The sequence below is a fragment of the Lipotes vexillifer genome, unplaced genomic scaffold, assembly GCF_000442215.2.
Source record: "Lipotes vexillifer unplaced genomic scaffold, Lipotes_vexillifer_v1.1 scaffold657, whole genome shotgun sequence".
NCBI classification, from domain to species: domain Eukaryota; kingdom Metazoa; phylum Chordata; class Mammalia; order Artiodactyla; family Lipotidae; genus Lipotes; species Lipotes vexillifer.
This window is the reverse complement of record NW_006774518.1, coordinates 1,043,886-1,060,984: the sequence shown is the minus strand read 5'-3', so window position 1 is coordinate 1,060,984 and position 17,099 is coordinate 1,043,886. Positions and strand designations below refer to the sequence as shown.

Here is a 17,099-nt window from a genome sequence, read left to right as displayed (position 1 = left end):
GGAAAGAGAAATGCTATTCTTCGTCACAGAAGAGGTGAATGGTTTGATTTGTGTTAGTTTACTGTTTGTTGCAAACAATTGGCCACTTTCAAGAAGCCAAGTCACATAAAGTGATTGGCCATTGTAAAAGTTTCATTTCAGCAGTTTGGGAACATTGCATCTCTCTTACCTGATAAATCTGGCTGACTAGACGCGCAAAATCTCCAGTAGTTCTCTGAAATTAACCTACATGCACTCTAGGGGGCGCACTCCACCCAAGGTAAATGTCTCGTAAAAGAAGCGCCCCACCAAGCTACTCCGTGCCATTGTGAAGTCGAGGTCTCCACGGAAGACACTCCTTCTACTCTCTCAGAGAGCCTTTGAGACCCACTACGTCTGCCCATCCGTGGTATCTGGTGATTCAGCCAAACATGTTCTAGGATCATGTTCTTGAAATCTACAGTATAATTGAATTGTATTAAAGACAGGAGTCAGTAGCAGCTTACAGAGCCTCCCTGGAGCGTCCTCATTCAGATACGCAAACCTTCCTAACATACCTTCCTCTGGCGCTCTATTTCCCCCAGTTCCTGTCATTCCCCCATCGTCATTTCCTTCCCCTTCACTGCAGAATTTAGTCTCTGGCTCAGGCTTCTTAACCTTAATTGCCCTCAGTATCATCAATGATTTCAGCGTTTTAGCTGTTGTTCTGTTTTGAATACACACACACATAATCATGAGGGTGCCAGCAAAATAAGCTGGTTTCCCAGATTTTAAATATATCCCCTTTTCTTATAAAGAAAATTTCGCTTTTGTTTTGTTTTTTCCAACCTTGGAATCCAAATGGAACTATCATAATCAACTCTGCTTTGTTAACTGATCTATTCTGGTTGTGATTTAATTTACAGATTTAAATATGAAAATCTAAAGTTTACTTGGAAAAAATCTAGGAATGTTGCAGGGTAAGAAATTTCAACACACTACTTAGCAGCACACTGCTCCGCGGCTTGTGGGATCTTCGCGAATCGGGACACGAACCAATGACCCCTGCTTCGGCAGGTGGACTCTCAACCACTGCGCCACCAGGGAAGCCTAGCAACACGTTTTTCATTCACTCCTACTTTGAGATTTTCTTTGTGTGTCTGTACATTGGGGTGAGGGGTGCGTATTGTTACGGTCAGTCACAAGACACTGTGAAATGACCCATAAAGGAAGAACTTCTCTACTGTGTGTGTGTCAATGTGCTATGTATGGTGTATATGTATGAGACTCTATTTGACATTAGGCGATCTTTATTTCACTGCTTTATTAACCTGGTGACATGAGGAAAATACCTGAACATCACTGGACATTTTAATAACTACCCAAGCCTTCTCATTTTCCTTACTGACAACATACCCTTGCAACTGGCATACCACCACTGGTAGAGTTTTGCCTTTGTCTGGAATGTCCATATGTTAAGGGCTCCAGAAAGAACAATATTAAGCATTCTTAAATGAAGGATTAGTTCACCACTGAGATTAGAATACTGAAAACTGAAAGGAGAAGAAAAGTAAGGTCATAAAGTTTCAGGTATGACAATCCAATTTCTTCTTAATGTCGAAACTTCTTTCTTGATATTCCTTGATCTCAATACTGAATCACTTTATTTTTATTTTGCCATATATTCATGCAACAGGTTCAAGCTAGTAGTATCTTTGATGCAACCTTTCATAATGCCTTGGCAGTCACAGTTTTTTAAATTAAGTGCCATTTTATAAAAATCCCTTGGATCACTAATGAAATTATGAAAAATATTAAACATCTACTCCTATTGACCTTTTAATTCAATCTTCCTTTCACAGAACTCTTTTTATTTTGAATTTATTTCATTTTATGATGTTAATGTTACTTACGTTTTAAGTATGTTGATAGTTTAGTCATTTTGCAGTGGCTTCAATCTGCTCTATTTTAGTGTACAGAAGTCTATGTTACTGAGCTATATATGACTTCCATTTCTGTCACCGTGGCCACTATTTTCATAATCCCACTGGACAAGGACAGTGATGGCTAAGGAGAAGCTCCCAAACATCAAGAGAACAGGTCACCTTGTCCAACTGCCTATTAAGATCCCCCTCTTAGGAGGTTGCTCTTTGGAGAGCATCTACATTGAAAATAATCCTTAGATTATTTAGTAATCTATCCTTCTGCCCATTTAGTAAAATCTATCCCTCTGTTTCTTTCCCAGACCTCTCTGTCATCACTTTTCAGCAATTTTCCCTCCAAGTACTAATCATCCAGCCAAACTATTAGTCACTTGTCATGAAGTAGTGTGGATCCCTATGCTCTATCTGTCCTTCCAAGTAAAATGAACAATCACGTGCCCTGCGTGAAGTCATGCCCACTGGGGGGATTTACCTTCACCACTGGCCTTCAGGTGCTATGGTAGCTGCTTACATATGTGTGGCGCCAGCGTAGGGTGCAGAATTACTAATAAACCAGTCCTGTTTTTTTTTTTTTTCTTCCTCAGTTACAGGGAACTAACTATGAGGCTATGAATGGGGGTTGAAGAGATAGATAAAAAGTACCAAGTGTAGGAGCCATGGGAATATAAGCCACTTTTCCATGCAAATGACTCATATGTGTCAGCCCTGCGCATATATTCTGTTTATACTTAATAATGAAATGATGCTGTGCATGCACAACTTTATGGCTAGATGGATTAGAGAACAAGTAGGTCACGACTGGAAGCTTAAGTCTCATAGTGACTCATGCCCAAGCATTTATTCTCTCTCATAACATAGACCAAAAATGATTTTTTAACAAGAGAATAAAAATTTGAGGAGGATGTCATAGTTTTGCACCAAATCCCAAAGGTTTGCCCTGTGATTCACTAATAGAAGAATGCCAAAAACTCCAAATACCATCTCTGTCTTACATAGACATTTGAGTACTCTGCTGGGTCATACAGGTAAAGTGATAGTGTAGCTTTCGTACAGCCTGGACCTATTGCAGAACTTTCTCTTGTTCTGGGCTTTAAATAAAACTGGTAGCTTTCCAGGCTACTTGTTAAGACCATCACATTATTAGGTCTGGAAGACTCTATATTGCATCCAAAATTCAAAGAGGTCTAGGTAAGCCTAGAGCTTACCTTTCTCACAAGTTTTAAAATTTGTTCAACTAAGTCTTTTTCTGTTCTCTTCATAATTTTACCACCACCGGTTGAAACATATTGTGGCAGGTTGTAATGAATTGCTCTTTGTTCAACTTCTCACAAAATAGTCTCACCTGGAGTTTTTCCATGTAGACTATTCATGTAGGTTATTTCTTCAGTCACTTCAAACTGACATTGACTCCTTGAAGAAACTACTGAATAATGTCAGTAACATCTGTTAGACTGACTCATCAAGAGTCAAAGAAAATGATGCCACATCATTTGCTTATTTTTAAAATCAACTCGATGTTGCTCCTGATGTCCTCAAGGCTCAATCAGCGGGGTCTTAGATTTCTTTTCTCTAGACATTTTTTAAATTTTTTGGCCACACCCTGTGGCTTGTAGGGTCTCAGTTCCCTGACCAGGTGTTGAACCCGGACTACAACAGTGAAAACCTGGATTCCTAACCATTAGGCCACCAGGGAACTCCCTGGATGTATTTCTTTGGCTACTACAAGTAAACACTCTGTAATTACTTCTCTGTGATAAATGGTTTCCTTGCACGACTTACAGAGGAGCCAATTATAGAATGACTTGGTTGCAACCTCATCTTCATTAAAAACATTTTTGTGTGTGTGAAGAAATTCTGTTGCAATGATTTATGCCATTTCAAAATTTCTGCCAGTTGGAGTACTGTGACGAGTGTTTATGAACCTGTATATACACTGGTAGTGAACCTGTATATTGCATTCTGGTAATGAACCTGTATATTGCATTCTTTTAGCAAATTTATAGCGTTATTGGATTCCATACCTCAGCATTTTTGGAGATTGTGAGAGAGGAAGGATCAAAAAGAAGAGATAAATAAGGGATCCAAAAAAATATTGCCTTTAAGTTCCCTTACTTTCTGAACAGTGTCCTGGGTCAAGTGACAGGACGCAGGGGAGCAGAAAGGCTTTCCATTGAATCCGTCATTTTCACCTCTCTTTAAAATCTGCTTTATACCTGTCCATCCCGCGCTGCCAGGAATTGGATCCAACTGGCATACATGGAAGACAATATATTCCAAGTCTTCCTGGGTGGGCAAATATATTGGCCAACTAGATAGCCGTACTTAAGAAACCTGAAACCTTCCAAAGACAGAAATTGAAAATAATCTAAATATTAAAAAGAAAAGTCAAGAAGTTGTTTTCTCGGGTAGCCGAAGTAGCTCAGTTGGGAGAGCGTTAGACTGAAAATCTAAAGGTCCCTGGTTCAATCCCGAGTTTCGGCAAGCTTAGCATTTTAGTGAATACGAAAGGATGCTTACGATACACCATACTCCTTCAGTATGTTAAAACCTAATTGCACAATAAACACAATGCTGTGGTCATAGTTCAGCCATGCAGGAGCTCGCAGTTGAGGCCCACGTTTATTGTTTTTAAATGATGTGTAAGCACTGCTACTTTAAAAAATAATAATAAAATATTATGTGTGCGACACTGAAAAACGAGGAACGATCACTGAGTCACTGTGATGTGTACTGCGCACAGCAGCAGTGGGAAGGGAAAAAGCTACCACGTACCGTCTCTGTCACAAGTACTTTCTGTTGTAGCCCGACAGCAGCCATAGATGATGTGAAAATGAATGAGGTTGCTGTGTTCGAATAAAACTTTATATATGGACACCGAAATTTGAATTTCATATAAACTTCACGTGTCACGAAATACTATTCTTCGTTTTATTTTTCAACCTTTTAAAATAAAAAACGGTGCTCACATACTTCGGCAGCACATATACTAAAATTGGAAAGATACAGAGAAGGTGAGCATGACCCATTGCGCAAGGGTGACACGCAAATTCGTGAAACGTTCCAAAATCATTCTTAGCTCGCAGGCAGTAGTTTACTAGCCACTAGGGTAAAGGATCCCATTGCAAATACTCAGAACTTTAAGAGCAAGCAAGATTTCAGTTGCTTTCTGCCAGTTAAAAATAACTGGAGTCATATCCCGGCCGCCCCGCCTTCCCCAATAACTACAGAACAAGTGGGAACACTGCAATACTAAACTGCTAGGGATTCGAACGTTGTTTCCCCAGCTAAAAATTTGAAAGCTTAACTAGCGAACTACCCAAACTTATAGATCTAGGTACTGCACATATAAACAACTAATTCATTTTGTAGATCTTGTCCTAGTGGAAATCTCCTCTGCATTCTCTTCATTGCAGAGAAAACTCCATTTGAAAAAACTCTATAATAGCTAGCTCTCAGGAATACTTTGTTTTCCTCCTCCTTTCTTTCTGTCTTCTGTGTCTTTAAGAACCAGAGCTGTAGCATCCACTAGAAAACGTCACTGCCTGAAACGGAGGTGTTTCATTTCGCCATAAGTATTGTGAATTCATCCTTTGTCTAATTTCCCCACATGCAGTTAAATATTCAAGGAAGCACGCTACTCTTCCTCACATCCCTCTGCATTATGTTTTTCATTTTTATTGCCGGCTGTGTAAGCAGAGGGGAAAAAAGTTGAAGGAGTGAGCATTTGAAGATACAAGGGTAGGTTCCATAGTGGGCTTCTCTCTTTGGGTGGATGGAACTGCTACTCAGGCAGTCCCTTGGCAAGCAGACCTCAGAGCCAGCTAACTTTGGGAAGACCAAGTGTCTTTTCATCTGGGCTGCAGTGCCCCTTCTCTTGATGTAGCCACAAGACCAGATTCAGAGCAGGAGCTTCACAAAATAAAGGAACTGAACAGACTAAACTCTTCTGCCAACTATTAGATCCTAGAAGACATCCAGAAAAGGAAGGTAATTAGTCAAAAATTTTTTCTCAGCAGCCACATGTCTGGGTGGATGTAGCTGAGTTGTGGCAAGATTACGGAGCATGGAAGAAGTCCTAGGTTTAATCTTCCCTATCTCCATGTTCGCATTTCACAGCTGCATTTTCCTGACCATGTCAGAACCTCTTCTCTTTTTCTCTTTTTTTTGGTTTTTTCTTACTTTTGCTTTTGCATTTCTCTACTCATCTTTTTCTGCTCACATTCAAGGGAGACTACTTATCTAATTTAGTTGGTTGCTTTAAGCACTCAAGCATTTCTACCCCAAGGGCTTTGGAGTCCATTACCGAACCTGATTGTGTCAGAACAAGGAAGGCTGCATGGAGTGGGATAACAAAGGAAGATACTGTTCACCCAGGGCAGTAAACATACCAAATGCACATTCACAAGCCAGTAAATGATTCATTTGCAAAAATAATTGAGGATGGGAGGGGGAGGGGGGAAGAATGGGAAGAGAAAAAAATAAGAGGACCATGCACAACTTCCTACCCCTATTTTCTCAGCTGTACCTTTCTTGAGAGACAGGTTTCTGAGGAGCAGAAAGCCTGCCCACTAATTTTCTTCCACTCCCTCCTTATCTTCCAGGCTCCACTGAGGGCAACTCAGTGCAGTCACCAGACATTGAAGTCTACAGATCTCAGTTCTATCTGCATGGGTAGACGTTGCACAATAAATCCACTTCTCATAAGAATGCTGTTGTTATCCAAACCTCAATTCATTAAAATGAGTATTTGAGTCAGTGAGTGTAGAGTTTTCTAGTGTGACTGAAATAGCTAGATTGAGAGATTCTTTAGCATAAGAGTACTCGTGTCTGTTCCCATAGTATGGTGGCGATGGTCATGTTTAGTCAATAATTCTTTCCCAATTCGCATGTAGAAGCTTCCTGACCACAGACACCCTCCTCCATCCTTGAAGTGAATTGTCTAGGGGGCTGAAATGGGGGGGGGGATCGAAATTCCATGTTTTGTCATCATATATAAATATATTAAGGAAACCCTGCCAGGTACATGTCAGAAAATCACACAGAAAACACTGGAGAAGCCAGCAGCTAAAGTTGAAAGGCTTTGGGGGAAAAATGGCCATCATCAGCTGCATAGACAAAAGTGATCCCATCTCAGAGGTTTCACCTATTTAATTTTATTCTTTCGAATTTCTGTGCCAATCTTTCCTGTCAGCCATTGCATTCTCAGAGGGAAAGGAATGTGAGGGCTTTGTTCTCTCTACGACTCTTACTCTGCTGCCCCGTGTCTGTTCTTAAAAATTGCCCTTCTTCAAAAGAAAATGAAGAGTAGGTGCATTTCTGAAGTTTTGTTTTGATCCTATTTTGAACAAAACTCACAAGATGAAGTGTGTAGTAAGAACTGAACAATCTCAGAATGTGATAGTGCATGAGCAACAGCTGGAACTTCTGATTCAGCATAGGTGGGTCTCCATTCCAGGCTGCCCAATGGGGTTGAGTTCATGCATTCATGTCGTGGCATTAAACTGTTAAAAACTAACCTTTCTGTTACAAAATTTTAAGACAACAAATCAGCTAGCTTTTTTTTATCATTGATAATTCTTTGTCCAGATAAGGAAGATGCCAACAGAATGAATTGTAACACCCTACTGACAATATTAGAATCTGGTATCTGGGTAACAGACCCAAAATAAAAGGAGTTTTATGGAACCATTAACAAGCTTTGAAGACTGGTGGTTACTTTCCAAGGAGATCAGCATTAAACTTTTGGAATCAAAGCTCATTATTTCACTTTCTTTTTATCATGTGCAAATAATCATCATTTCCCCCCCACTGCCCAAAATTTTATAATTCTCTCTTTTTTAAAACTGTCTCATTACTATTGTTTCTAAGCCAAGCCTGATTATTTTTAGAAGTTACTATGGTAAATCCCTCAACCTCTGTTGCCTACCTTTCTTCAAGAACCCAGGAATCATTCTGCCAACCCCTCTCCCACCCTAACCGCTACTTCCAGATGCAGTTTGTCACCAGATTGTCTTACTTCCACTCACTTAACTTTCGGGACCAATGGTGGTTCTCTAACCTGGCTGGCCATCTGTAAAATATGAAGAAGATTTTAAATTATAAAGATTCCTGCCTTATTTTTAATTCATTTAGGAGTTGTGTGATGGGCCCAGGAATCTATACTTTCATCAAGTTCTCAAGCCATTCCCCAGGTCTGGGTACTACTGACATTCGTCTACAACATTTATGTACCTTTTTCTCTCTGCCTTGGAAGGTTGCTTGTGGTTGACTTTGCTATTTATCATAACATTAATGTTAATATATTTAAATTTTTATTTAATATGTTAAGTTATATTAAGAAATATTGATATATTTTCATATATATCTCCAGTGACATCGCCAGAGCCAGCTGAGTTTCTGTCTTGTTAATGGGCAGAGAGGGGAACTGACCTGTGGTAGAGAGGAACTGGAGAGTCAGTTATGTTATTTCTGTCCTCAGGAAGATAGGACCTCACACCGGTAAAGAGGTCGGAATGAAACTTCAAGGTAAGACAGAAGATGAAATGATTTAGGATTAGCTTAAAATTTTAAAAAAAAAGAATCTTAAATTCGTATCTGGGTTGACTGACAGGTCAAAATTTGGCTAAAGGCAATAGCGTCTACTTTGAGCTTTATTGGTTTTAAGGTTTGGGGAATTGTTCAGTTGCATGAAGGGTGTGACAAAAAGTTAATTTGCTTTTCATTTTCAGGTCATGTCCCCAAGCTATGTATCATCCCCCTCCTGTTGTCTTCTTTTGGTAGAAGACTGCTTAACACAGTCGCAGTGTTTGATGGGACGGTCTATTCTGAGGTTTTCAGGACCAGGTCTTTAGGATCCCGCCGCAGGGTTCCCGATCACCTGCTGGGCCAAGAGATTTGCGAGCAGGGACTGTCTTGCCTAGTCTCTTCTTCATTTAGCTCCTGGTGGTTTTGTGTCCTCTCTCCAACTGGACCTTTATTTCCTGAGGCAACTTTATTTTCCTCTTCGAAGTATCTGCCCAGCTTTGTCAGCCGCGGTTCTGCCAGTCAGGAGCAGTGGAGGGGCAGGGATACCGGTGTAAAGATGTGGGAAAGGCCTGGTAGTGCAGGGCCTTTTCCAGAGAAGCAGCAACCAACCCAGATGCCCGCGGCGAAGCGTGGGGACTCTCAGACGCCAGCACGGAGAGGCTGAAGTAACCCTGACCACAGGTGGACGAGGTAGATTTTGAGGCCTTTATGGTTTTGCTAGTTTCATCTCCTGGAGAAAATGGTTCACTCGGAATATTGATTTCCTTTTGCAGTTTACCAGTCAGTGTCCCAGTGCTTTCTGAGGAAATCTACGCATAGTCTCTGCCTTTCTATCTTGCTTGAACTTTTCTGCCTGAGTTTCCCTGAGGCAGTATCGAGGCTCCACGCCAAATACAGTGAGGTCATGCAGAGCGAAAGGAAAAAAGACAGAAGAATAACGCTTGGGTCAAAGCTGTTATTCACTGGTTGGGTGGCTCTGACCCCAGTCAAAAGCCAAGAGTATGAAAGTCCACGAAAAGATGACTTATTATTAAAAAGAGATGAATATATAGTTCCCGTCTCAGGCCCTATTCTGAAATACATCAATACAAATGCATTCTCTGACAGAAGAAAACCCTAACAAGCTCACAGCGTGGGCTCCGTGGCTTAGTTGGTTAAAGCGCCTGTCTAGTAAACAGGAGATCCTGGGTTCGAATCCCAGCGGGGCCTCTCTAGATGTGACCTGTCTGTTTCTCCAAGTGTGTCTTTTGCTCTCTTAAAATTCGACTTTGGTGGAGTTTTTCCCACCAGCAGCCTACCAGCCACCCATTAATAGGTAGTTTCCAAAGGCTTTGGAAACAAAATGGAACTGATTTTGTTACATCCACACAACGCAGGACTACATTAAGAAAGCAAAGAGTAGGACTGATTTTAGTGTACTGCCTATTTTCTTAATGTTTCCTTTTGGAAATACAAACCACATCTTCCCTTGGGATTTTCCTTGCAATGTTATCTCAGGTATCCCAATCCTAATTTCATGTAAAGAATTAAGAACAACGAATTGAAATTCAGAGAGGGACTGTAGACTCTGGGCGTGGATTTTAATACGAAACTCTCCAGTGCTCGAGATTATAATTCAATGATAGGTGTGTGGGAAGACTGAGAGTGGGTGTGGAGGTAAGATGTAATTAGCCCAAGAAATTTGTGAAAGCATAGAACGTCGATTTAATGTTGGTCAGGGCCGGCTGCACGGGACCAGAGCAAAATGAAAATGTAGGGTCCCTTACCCAAAACACAGGGAAAGATGCCGGTAAAGATAATAAAACATAAATTTAGCTTGTTTTCTTCCTCGCTCTTTCGACGTGTTACGGTATTTCTTAATTTGCCATTTGATGTCATTATTATTATGGGAAAATAGCATCGTAAATTATAAGAACGAATTTTACTATTCATTAAAGATGAACCAAAATTCAAAACTCAGGCCATTGCAGTCGCACGCATACGGGAGAAGCAAGGAACGCCGGACATTTCCCTTTGCTCATGTGACATCAATTACAAGACCTCAATTTAAAGATTGGAGTTTCAAGTACTAGGTCGCAGGAGTCGCTAAGATTGCCCCTTCTACCGGCTATAGGCTGAAACACTCAGACTTGCCGAAACCAGGGATTGAACCAGGGACCTTTAGATCTTCAGTCTAATGCTCTCCCAGCTGAGCTATTTCAGCTCCTTAAGAATAAATTTCTCTGACACATTTTTCAAAACTGAGATTGTTTTCAACCCGTTTTTAGAATGTTTCAGACTCTGCAAGTGTTGCTGTCTAACTGTCCAATATATTTACCCACCCCCAAAAGTTTGGCATATCTTCCATGTATGGTGCTTGCATCCAATTCCTGGCAATGTGGGATGGTAGGTGGAGAAAGAAGAGAAGTAATAGGGATTCATTGGAAAGCCTCTCTGCTACTCCGACACAGCTCAGAAAATTACAGAAAAAAAATTTAATTTCTTAGAGTCCCTTATTTTTTCTTCTTTTTGTTCGTTCTTGCATAATCTTCAAAAATGCTGAGAAACAGATTAATTTTTGTGAATGTGGGATCAGTTTTCTGTTTCCTGGTGATGATTTCGAGTGATGATGAAAGGTGATAATTTCCTTTCTTTAATGCTCTTCCATCTACTCTGTCTTTTGGCCCAGGTGAGAAGGTCTTGGAGAGGACTGACCCGGCTGAGAAGAAACCACGAGCAGGAAAGGTAAAAATTTGGGTTTAGAATTTACTTTTTTTTTTTTTTTTTTATAATTTACTATTCTTGAGCATAGACATCCACCAAAAAAATCTAATTTAAAAACCGTAGAAATAGTGGAGTTAACAGAATAAATTTTCTGACAAAAGAAAATAGCTTTGCCAAAAATATACAGAAAATGGGCATATTTCCTAATATATCGAAAAAAGAGCCCAATACTACTCGGGGGTGTAGCTCAGTGGTAGAGCGCGTGCTTTGCATGTATGAGGCCCCAGGTTCAATCCTCGGCACCTCCATAAGCACTTCGTTTTCTGGTCTCCAATATATTTTAAATTTTTACATTCCTTCAGTCCCGCGGAATCTGCTCTCCTACTTTTCCACCTTTCGTCACTTTTTTCCCCCTGCTCACATGGAAAGTAAACATGATTGCTGGGACAGCAGAAGGAATAAACAAGAGAAGGAAAAAAAAAAAAAAAGAAGAACAGGCTTATTCCACATCCATGAATGTCCCCAATTTAACCAGCTTTTTCACCTGAACTACCATTTTACCATACTACTTAAGAGAAGGAAGATCCAAAGTAAGATGGGAAAAAAGAAAAAGAAAGAAACCTGTGTGCAATTTCTTTGGCCAGAATAACTAATCCTAAAGACAGTAGCCACGTGAAAAATTAGGGTGCTGTGAGCAGGATTCCAACCGTCCCTGGAAAAACACTTTGAACTGCAAACCAAATGCCTTAGAACACAACTATTCATGAACTTTTATCGCATACCTGGAATAGAATACATGAATTCGAACAAGGACTTCTGTTTCTCCAGTAAGAGCCCAGAAAAAGACAAAATAAAGAAAGCCCCACCACCAACCTGCTTTAATTTTGGAGACAAAATGATGTTCATCCCCTGCCCTAGAGAACACTTGACTTTCAGATAAATTCAAGTAATGGAGAGGTCTTGGTTTCTAAAAAGTCAGCCATCTCTTTGTTCCCTTCCCATCCTTTCCACTGAATTCTCAAAACGTTGAGAAGCAGATGCTCAGCAGCAAGTGGGTGCGGTGGAGGCAGGAGACGTTCCTTTTCAATAAACTAGACCCCGTGGACAGTATTTCTGCTCAAAGGTTGTCCTTTGGGGACTGGTGGAATTGATGCTGTTTTTACAGACAGCTTAAGAGATCTTCAATTTCTGCAGAGATAATCACTTTACGTGGAAGCTGATGGCAGAGAATGGGACTTTTATTGGTCTTCTAAGGAAACTTTAGGACCATAACAATAACCAGTATAAATCAAAGAAGAATGAGATCAGCCTAGGAGCAATCTCATTTCTTTGTTTTTCACAAGCCCTAACAATAACCTCCTTATCTATTCATCTTTCTTTTTGGCCGTGCCACGCAGCATTTTAATCCCGCGACGAGGGACTGAACCCGTGACTCCTGCAGTGGAAGCACCGAGTGTTAACCACTGGGCCACCAGGGAAGTCCCGTTACCTACACGTTGAATGCATAACTTTAAGTTCTCACTCTACCTACTCTTCAGAGGCTTTCTACTCCTAGCCACATACGTGTCCAAACTTGAGGTTCAGAGATGTCCATAGAATTCCAGATTCAGGTTATAATGTGTGTAGGTAGACATCCTCAAGAGGCCATCTTGTAGGTATTTAAAATATGTCATACCGAAACCCAAACTCAACGTTACCCCTTTATTAGCCCGTCTTATGCTCCCGACGCAAAAATAAATCAACAAACCAATAACAACAACAAACAGAATTCCCACCACTTCCCCTGTTTTTATTAGCTTTGTGAAAGGCATCACTGTCTGCGTAATCCAATCTACCTGTGAGTCTTCCTAAGTACTAAGTATTGGACTCCAGTAAGAGTCCAAATCCTGTGTTATTCTACCATGTTACATCAAATTCCTCCCTTGCCTTTCGTCATTCAATTCACTTATTTGTCTAGCGGACCCTTGAAAGCACCTCCGAAGTTGTCTTTCAGTCTAGATTAAGACAGAGCAAAACATCACTGGACTGTATACATTTATGACTTTCTCATTTTATTGCTGCCCTGGATTTGCCCCTCAAGGTCCTGCTTTTCAGAAGCTAGTCGAAGCCAATGGCAGGATGTGAGAAGTGAAGGAACACCCTAACATGCTCTAAAGACCTTCCTAGAAGAAAGCCAAGTTCCATCTGGCTTCCAAATAAAAGTGGGAAACAATGTAGGGGAAAAGGAAAAATGACTCCTCAATAAGAATCAGGGCAATCATCAGTTATAGACTTACTGAAGTATAGGGTCTATCTGGTTGTGTAGCTCACTGGTAGAGCATAAGCTAAGCATGCAGGAGAATCCAGGTAATCTTGTACTCCATTATTGCTTTTCCCTTACCTCACGAATACTATATTTCAAGAACACATCCAAATTTCCCCATCAAAAAAAACTCTTTAGTCATTTTTTTTCCCCTGCTCACATCCAAAGTAAATCCATTACCCAAAAGATTGCTTTTAAGCTGATCTATTTCAACTCTATGACTCTAGCATCTACCAACCTAACTGCATCACCACAAGTAAGATAAGAAGAAATAAGAGAGTGAGCCCATGCTCCCTTTTGTTCCATATCACAGTTCACCCGGGAAAAGGAAGGAAAAAGATACAAAGGAAAGGAAAAGAGGCTCATAGTCAATTTTTGTTAATGGATTCCTTTGTGTTCTCGGCTCTGCCTATGTCAATTAAAAGACTGAAGACTGAGGAACAGAAAACCTACCCACTGATTTTCTCTCCTCACTCCCTTCCCACACCCATTGTTGCTAGTAGTTGAAACTAATTACCAAATGTGGCAGGATATCAGACACCAACTTTCTCAAAGTGAGGGTAAAAGGGAATAACATCTCTCAAGGATTGCTGTGCTTTCCAAACTTGAAAGTGGAGAAAATTATTAGTGCTGATGACAGTAGAGATTTGGTCAACATAGCTTAGTTGGAAGAGCTCTAAAAGGCTGAACTAAAATCAGGATTCCCTCCCCATGATTTGAAAAGCCCACAGTTTGTGTCAAAACAAATTCTCCTTCCTGTAACATGTCACCCTAATACACATGCTTCTGAATTCACTTTCTCAAGAAAAGGGCTTAGAGGGCTAAGGCAAGAAGAATTGGAATTGCGTGCCTTCAGTCGTCCCTGCCTTCACCAATAAACACTTATGTCCTGTATTTTCAAGCCATTAAATGAAAAGCTTCCTGGATTACTTCCATCAATATCATATGAAGATCATGATAAAGAAGTATAGTTTAGGGCTTTGGACTCATGGAGGTCATTGGCCTTACACAAAGCTGAAAGCATCCCAGTGAGAAAAGAGCTATTACCTCTGCTCTTTCCCACGGAGCCAATACTATCAGCTTTGAGTTACCCAGGACCTCCTCGAATTTTCATGTTCTGAAGAATTGCAGGTTTTCCCACTGTGATAATGGGTTCCTTCAGGGAAAGCAGTTTGACGGTTGCTAGGTTCCCCAATGTTGTTTCGCTGCCCTGTGTTTGTCTTTTCATTCCCCCAGTCTAGAAAAATGTCACTTTTTTCTTTTTCGTTTTTTTTCTTTTGCTGTGCTGCGTGGCTTGCAGGATCCTAACTCCCCCACCAAGGGCTGAAACTGCGCCCTCGGCACCGAAAGCGTGAAGTCCTAACCACTGGACCACCAAGGGAATTCCCATGACAGCTTTTTTTTAAGTTGATAGAACTTTAGATTTTTTTTAGTTGATAGAACTAAAGATTTTTTTTTTCCCCTGAAATCCTTTGTAGACATAATCCTCAAGAGGTGGGGGGATGTGGAACCAGAACTGAAGACAATCTCAGAACATGTGGTGATGCGTGAGCAAACAATGAGTGTCAGCTGGATAAAGGATGTTTGTTGGCCGTCATCCGACCCAACCTGGTGTGGAATTCAATTCGGCTGCCTCTGAGCTGAAAAGCACTTCATCTGAGCCAGTACTGCTGGGGATTTTTGTTGGAAATCCGTGACTTTTCCAGGCGAAAGAAAGTAATTTTCACGTAGTTTCTTCTGAGTGGACCTTGCAGCAGGCTAACAAAAGTAGGAAAGTCCTAGAATCAGAGACTGTGTCAGTCGGACTGTAACCTGAGTGAACATCCAGTTCACTCCAGTTTAGTAATTTCCAGTTTAGACAACATCCAGTTTAGTAATTTCACAAATGGTGGGATTTAACCCAGTGGGTTTTCTCCATTAGAAAATAAAACCAATCTCAAAATAAAAGTCGTATTTTATAAATGATCCCCAAAGAGCTCATGTGGCAGGGGGTGTAGCTCAGTGGTAGAGCGTGTGCTTCGCATGCACGAGGTCCCGGGTTCAACCCCTGGCTCCTCCATCTGGGTTTTTTCCTCATCCGCCCTTTACATTTTTGTCATACATTTTGCCATGTTTCCTCTGCTCCCATTTAAAAAAAATATGTAGTCCAATGGATTCCCTTCGATATTATATCATTTCTACTCCACAGGCCCTGGAGCAGGGAATCCGAGATAAGCAACGGAGGTGCAGGGCACAGACCCCAAGTATTTTTTGGTGAGTGAGTGGGTGGACGTTGGCCCAAGGTAAGGTGACATTTAGCAAAGCCTTTGCCACGCGAACGTTTAAAACATGATTTGGAAGACTGAAGAGCTAGCTCGCGCTCGCTGGAATAGCTTAGATGAGCAAGCGACCAACGGATTTTAAAGGTTAGATCCTAGGTTTGTGCAGCAGTTATTTTTATTCCATGTTAAATCAACTTCCACAGGAAATTTACACAAAATATATACTAGAAGACACCCACTAACTCCCCACCATCCCCTCAACCAAAACACCTAGCTGAAGTAAATCTCAGAAACCCTGCAAACAGCGGATTTAGATTCCTTACCTTCTACATTTCCTCGCTGAACTTCACTTTTCTGTTCTTAAATCATTAAATGAATTAACAACACCTCATGTAACACCACACTGATGTCCCAGAGGAAGATGTGGCCAAAAGTGTTTGGGTGGAAATAAGAATAGATATATAATTTGCTTGTATTTAACAAAACAAGACAAAACAAGCAAACAAACAGAAACAACAAACAGAAACAACTTGTTTAAGAATCAGTACAAACTACAGAATATCATTGTTCTGCACTTTGTTCTCTGCGCAAGTCGAGTGTTGGGTGAATGTACAAAAACTGTTCCATTTTTCTTTACCAAAACCTTTGCATGATAACTTTTGTATTTGAAAATGATGTTTTAAAACGTGAAGTCAACATTTTTAAAATGACATCTATTTTCCCTCATTTGGAGAAACTAAAATCATGTTTCTCTTAGGTCCTTCAAGATCACAAGAAAGCAGGGATCAGTTACAAGCTCAGCTTCCTCTGGGACTCAAACCCTGGACAGATGCTCAAGCCAGCCAAGCCACTAAGCTCCCTTCCTACCAGGGCCATCTCTGGGCTGTCTCCAACCAAGTATGTTGTAGTCAAGCTGCTGTCTAAACCATTTCAGGGCAAAGATTAAGTGAATGAGTTTTCCTTCTCTTTGACTCTCATTCTCTAGACTTCTAACATGGGAGAGTAGACAAAGCAGTGAAAAACAGCTTAGACCACCTTTTTCCATTTTGCCAAACACGGATTCTCAGGACATTATTCCTTTTGCTCTTTACAGCCTCACTGTATTTAGCATGGAGCCCTCCTTCTGCCTTAGGGAATCTCTCAGGCAGCTGTCAAAAGCCATGAGATATAAGAAGTCCCCATAAAGAACAGTACTCTGGCCACTGTAACCCATGAGGGAATACATATTTTGGATCCATTTTTCCAAGAGAAGGGAGTATCTAAACCCTAGGGCTGTGAAGGCTCAGCCATGGCCATGCATAGCCCATGTTAACTCAAGTGGCTTCAGGCCAGAACTCTGAATTCCTTCTCCCGGTGGCCTCCACCAGAAGGCAGATCCCATGTCATCACATCGGCGGGGGGGGGGGG

At 40.9% G+C, this 17,099-nt stretch overlaps 5 non-coding genes across 5 annotated transcripts; 4 read left to right on the top strand and 1 right to left on the bottom strand.

Moving 5' to 3' along the window:
- Positions 1–4,309: 4,309 nt before the first annotated feature.
- TRNAF-GAA (transfer RNA phenylalanine (anticodon GAA)) lies at positions 4,310–4,382 on the top strand. The gene has a single exon. It is a non-coding gene; the product is annotated as a tRNA-Phe (tRNA).
- A 5,179-nt stretch (positions 4,383–9,561) lies between these two features.
- TRNAT-AGU (transfer RNA threonine (anticodon AGU)) lies at positions 9,562–9,635 on the top strand. Its single transcript has one exon. It is a non-coding gene; the product is annotated as a tRNA-Thr (tRNA).
- A 921-nt stretch (positions 9,636–10,556) lies between these two features.
- On the bottom strand, positions 10,557–10,629 carry TRNAF-GAA (transfer RNA phenylalanine (anticodon GAA)). Its single transcript has one exon. It is a non-coding gene; the product is annotated as a tRNA-Phe (tRNA).
- Positions 10,630–11,365: 736 nt separating this feature from the next.
- TRNAA-UGC (transfer RNA alanine (anticodon UGC)) lies at positions 11,366–11,437 on the top strand. The gene has a single exon. It is a non-coding gene; the product is annotated as a tRNA-Ala (tRNA).
- A 3,981-nt stretch (positions 11,438–15,418) lies between these two features.
- TRNAA-CGC (transfer RNA alanine (anticodon CGC)) lies at positions 15,419–15,490 on the top strand. The gene has a single exon. It is a non-coding gene; the product is annotated as a tRNA-Ala (tRNA).
- Positions 15,491–17,099: the final 1,609 nt, after the last annotated feature.